The sequence below is a fragment of the Ursus maritimus genome, unplaced genomic scaffold (genome assembly GCF_017311325.1).
Source record: "Ursus maritimus isolate PB19 unplaced genomic scaffold, ASM1731132v1 scaffold_29, whole genome shotgun sequence".
NCBI lineage: Eukaryota > Metazoa > Chordata > Mammalia > Carnivora > Ursidae > Ursus > Ursus maritimus.
This window is the reverse complement of record NW_024425452.1, coordinates 14,295,516-14,301,515: the sequence shown is the minus strand read 5'-3', so window position 1 is coordinate 14,301,515 and position 6,000 is coordinate 14,295,516.

Sequence of the window (6,000 nt, the reverse complement as noted above, 5' to 3'; positions counted from 1 at the left end):
ATCAAATGCGGCTGTCAAACATGCTGGGGAAGCTGCTCTTAGTAAAAAATAATTAACATTTTCATCCCCAGGGAAAGACATCATGGGCACCTAGGCGTACATTTGGTCTAAAAACACCAGGCAGTTCATGTGGTAACCTGTAAAAGTGTGTTGTGCTTTATTACTGTGTTAGGATGAAATGAGAGCAAAAACTAGACAAACAAGAGTATAGAACTTATCTTTGCTTTCAGAACCCTGGAATGCCTTCATTTTAATAATGGTTGAGGTAAAGGTCAGCTGGTTTCCTAGCCCAGCTATAAATAGCTTGTTCTCTAGTCCACGTTCAAGCTGCAAAAGGTCTTTGGGCATCCTCTGGCCAGCTGTGCCCACCTCTTGACATCACAGCAGTGTTTTCCCCCCTTTTATTTCCCTATATTGTGAAAATGTTGGCTATAGTGTGACATCAAATACCTTGGGGAATGAAAGCATTCACTTTCACTTATTTAGTGATTCGTATATGCCAGACACTAAGTGTTTTGCACATATTAAATCCTTACTTAATCTTCTTCATAGCCCTATGAGGTATTATCCTCATTTTATAGTTGAGAAAACTAAAAGAAAGAGAGAACACGGCCCAAGATCTGCCAGCTAGTACACAGCAGAGCTGGGACTATAAAGAGAAATAATAAATATGCTATCAGATTTTCAGCTCTAATTATGTAGTGGGCTCTGGCCTAAACTTTATGTGTATGAAGAAAAATTATCCAAAACTTGGAAATAAGGCAAAATGATGACTGCATGTCTTACCATGCTGGAATATTGTCTGACAGGACCATTCAAGCATTATCTAATTGTCTAGGAATACATCTTTGTTTGACTCTCTATTTACTCTTGATTCAGGCCCAGATGGAATTAGATGAAAATTTCTAGCAGATTGCAAATTACATTACAAATACTTTTTAAATGGTGGGGATGCAAATAATTTCTGTGGAAAAGATCACTTAAGATACTATAAGATAGTAACCAGTTTTACAAATAATTTAACAATCTATTCCAACGTTTTCTTTCATTTTATTATGCGTACCAACTTTGCCCATTCTCCTTTGTCATTCCGCTGGCTTGCTCAGTAATGAGTTAAATAGCTCTTTGTCTCAGGTTCACTTTAAGTTTGGAGGATAGTCATGTCTTTTATGTCTTGAGAATTATACTATTTAGTTCCCACAAAATGCAATGAAGTAGACAACCTTGTTTTCTCTGTTATACAAAGAACCTGAGAATAGAAGAAGTCAAATAATCAGTCCAAGATTTTACCTTAATAAGGAAAGTTGCTGGGACATAGACCGAGAGCTGCCTGAATCCACAGACTATGTTTGAGTCAACGAATTCATCTTTCTCTTTGAGTCATTGAAGGCAGGGCCTTCTTCTATTTACTTATATAAAAAGACCTGTTGTAATAGACATTTGGTAAATTTATGTACCAAAATAAATTACAGAAATAATCTCAAACCTTATTGGAATAAGATAGGGTATAATATTTTAAATTATCCAACTCCAGATGTGATCCATGGATTCTGCTTTGAGACTCTCATTTCTTCCAAAGGCTTAAAATATTGGAAATGTTAGAATTTTCTTTAAAATTATTTGGCATTGGGAAAGTTAGTCATATTCAGAATAATGTTTTTACTAAGATCATGTTCTTACTTAGTTCTTACTAAGGGTAAGAACTATGTGGCCACTAAGTCCCAGCTTGGAATCTTTGCTCTTGACTTCAGACTAGTGACAATCTCTCTGTTAGAAAGTGAAGATGCTTTCTCTCTTTTTTTTTTTTTTTTTAATTTCCCATGCTTGAATTTGCCCGGCTAGGTTGTTGTTCTCTCCCTACTGCTTTTGAACATGCAATTGGTTGTCAATTATATTACTGTTCTCAGATTCCCTCTACTAGAATCATCTGAAGTGCTGTTAGAAATTTGAATTCCTGAGTTTTACCTCAGTTGTTTTGAATCAGAATGACTGGAGGCAGGAATCTGAATTTTTAAGAAATCTCTAGGTGATTCTTACACAGACTCCATAACTGGTTTGGTTAAAATTCTGAAGATCTGCCTTCTAGTCCTTCATTTTCTAGATAAATTACTACTCAATTCTGGCTTTAAATTTTCTTGTTTATTTAAAATAGGAATAATGGCATTTGCCTTACAGATAATAAATAGTTGTAGCATGAATCCAAAGATGCTGACTGAATTTTCACGAAGGTTGGTAGAGACAAGGTCTGGAAATCTCTCAGGACGGAGTAATTGGGGCTCAGGCTTGGGGCACCTCTGAAAGGCAGAACTGAATTGCTGGGTTTAGGGAAAAAAGCTAGCAGGAAGTGATATAAGAACTATTCTTAGAGAAATCCACTAGAGGGATTCAACAGAATATTTTTGCTGGTAGGAGAAAAAAATCAGCAGACTTGAATCTAGATCAATAGAGATTATGCAGTTTGAAGAACGGGGAAAAATGATGAAAAATGAAAAGTCTCAGAAAAATGTGAGAGAGCATTAGTTGGATAATTAACGCTTAATTATGGGATTAATGTAATGGGGATACTAAAGGAAAGAAGAGAGAAGAGGTGGATAAAACATCCATTGCTAGCCAACTTAGCTTACAAGAGATACTAAAGGAAATTCTTGATGCTAAAAAGAAATTAAACCAGAAAGTAATTTGAATTCATTTAAGAAAACATTGTGTGCTGGTAAAGGTAATTATGCAAGTAGCTTTATAAAAGAAAGTATAATTACATATTTCTTAACTGATTTAAAAATTGCAGAGAACAGTATCTATGAAATTATACTGGTGGACCTATAACACATAGGTGTAATATATTTGACAAGAACAGTACAAAGGAGAGGAGGAGGAAATGAAACTGTATTAGAGTAAGAAAATGAAATCAGATGGTAACTCAAATCCCTAGGAATATATAAAGGAATCAGAAATGGTAAATAAAAAAAGGTTTTTTTTCCCTCTTATCTCTTAGACATAAGATTATATAAAATAATAACTATAGCACTATATTCTTTGGGTTTGTAACATACATAGCTTTAATATATCTGACAATAATGACACAAAAATTACAGAATAGGAATGGAGCTATATTAGAGCAAAGTTTTTGTATCCTATAGAAATCGAGTTAGTATAAATCTGAAGTATATTCTAATAAGTTATTACCCTAAAACAAACACTAATAGAATCACTCAAAAATAATCCAAAAATTATTAAAGGATAAAATCATACACAAGAAAATGTCTATTTAATGCACAGAAACACAGAAGAACACAAATGAAGGACATACATAAAGGAAAAACAGAAGAATACAAATGACAGACGTATAGAAAGTATAAAGCAAAATGAGGGGTGCCTGGGAGGCTCAGTCAGTTAAGCATCTGCCTTTGGCTCAGGTCATGATCCCAGGGCCTGCTTGTGGGGAGCCTGCTTCTCCCTCAGTTCCCTGCTCATGCGTGTGTGTGCTTTCTATCTCTCAAATAAATAAAATCTTAAAAAAAAAAAACCTATAAAGTAAAATGAGACATAAATCCAACTATATCAATAATATTAAACATGAAGGAATAAAATAATCCAATTAAAAGATAGTGACTGTCAGACTGATAGAAAACAAGATCCAACCATTTGCCATCTACAAGACTCATACTTTAATTTCAAAGATAGAACTAGATTGAAATGAAAAGATGGTGTGCATTTTTTTGGACACCAAATCTGTGTTTTTTCCCACACCAATCCAGTTCTCTCACACCAACTGGATGTATAATAATTCAGTCCTATTCTGACACTATCTGCCTGGTGTTAACATCAGACCTCACAACTTAAAGGGCTTAGTCCCACAAGACTGTCCCCTCTTCAAACACCAACTGCAAGTGGGGTTCCCAGGCAACCCACACTTCTTCCCAGATGACAGATTTGGGGGTTCCAATGATCAGCACACCCTCAGTTTCAGTAATTCACTAGAACAACTCAAGAATTCAAGAAAGCGTTCTACTTCCTGTTACAGTTTATTATAAAGGATACAAATGAACTACCAGATGAAGAGCTACATACAAGAGGGTCTGGAAGGGTCCCAAGCACAGGAGCCTCTGTCCCCCATGGAGTTAGAGTGGGCCACCCTCTGGCACATGGACCAACTCAGGAGCTCTCCAAGCCCCATCAGTTAGGGTTTTTTAATGGAGATTTCATTATGTAGGTATGACCGATTAAATCATTGGTCATCAGATAATTGAACTCAATCTCCAGCTCCTCTCCGCACCCCGAAGGTTGGGTGTTAGGGCTAGAAAGTTCTAATCAATGGTTGTTTTTCTGACAACTAGGCCTCATTCTGAAGCTATTTATGCCCCCTCCCCACCTGAATTATTATCTCATTAACATAAAAAAGACAGTAAATTCCAAGGGTTTTAGGAGCTCTGTGCCAGGGACCTGGGATGAAGACTAAATATATATTTTTTATTATACCACAGATGGAAAAATTTATTCAATGTAAACAGCAACCATAAGAGAACTGGAGTATCTGTATTAAGATGAGACAAAATAGACTTGAAAATATTGCTAGAGACAAAGAAGAACATTGTATAATCCCCTAATATCCTGCAAAGAGGAATTGGTGGATGGGAAGAAAAGGAGGATCAGAAGTTATAAGGCTTGCTTACACCTATAAGATAGGTTTGGGAGCTGCAGGGGGTCTTAATACGATCAGGGCCCATTAGGGTAAAAAAGTTCCAGGTATATGAGCAGGAGAGATCAGGGCAAGAAGACATTTTCTCTAATTCCTTTCCTCACGAACCTCACAGTTTAACCTTTAACTTTGGTCATGACCTCTCTACGAACCCTCAGTGGAAATGATTTTACGATCAGGTTGAGTCCTAGAAAAATGTACGTTTTATATCCTATTAGGAGTAAGACTGAGAGAATATAAATTACTTGGTAGGATGGTAATTCAATTTAATGGTTGAATGGAATGTGTGCCTTGAAGGGGACTAAGCTAAGAGAAAGAAGTGATGAATAATTGTGAACAAATGGGAGAAAAGCACTTGAGAAAATGAAAGATGTTTTCATAGAGCTTAGGAAGGGCAAAATTCTTCCATTCTTTTGCAATTTTAATGGCCTAGTGATAATAAAAGCCAAGGATTCATCCATCTTTTAAAAAAGACAGTTTTACAGTGATCGGGTGGGTTTTAGGGCGGAATCTCAGGTGACCATCATAGCCCAAATTGTTCTTGTTTAGTATTAACACACATGATAAAATCATCACTTTTGTCTTTTACAAGTGGGTGCAGCTCTTATTGAGATTACACCACTTACATTTATTTATGAATTAGATTCATTCCTAAATTTGTCGGAGAAGACTTGTATAATGAACAGTTTTCTTTTGATCCATTTATAGCTTTGAAGAAGTGTTCTTAATAAAGCTGTTTTGGATCTAATCAAATCAGGTCTAAATTTTAAAATGTGCCAACTTTGGTATTTTTCTGTCAGAATAGAGAAAGCCAGATACTGAATTTAAGAGAACTGTAAATTATAAAATCTCTTCATCCTAATGTAACCTTGCCCTTCTTATCAGGTAATTAATGCTATTTTAAAAGAAAACTTTTATGCCTTTAATTGGGAATTCGAGCATGGACTTGTTTCCACTGTGTAGATCTTAAAAAATAATTTCCGTTAGAATGCATATTCCCCTTTCTTATAGGGCAAGAGCCTTAATCAGAGTGACAAGGCCTTGGTGCTTGTGGGATGTTATGTGAAACACAATGACCGATATTTAGAGGCTACATTGGCTTAGGTTAACTGTTTAATTAACAATTAATTTTTAAATGATTAAATTGTTTCCATTTAAATTTTATCCTTTCTCATCTGTCCCTGCGGTGGAGGAGGGCTTATTTTTATAAGCAGTTAATATATGTGTGCAACATCAATTTTGAGAAGCCCTGAGTAAATTTCACCTCATAAACCTCTTTGATATTTGCAGGGTAAAGTCTGTCT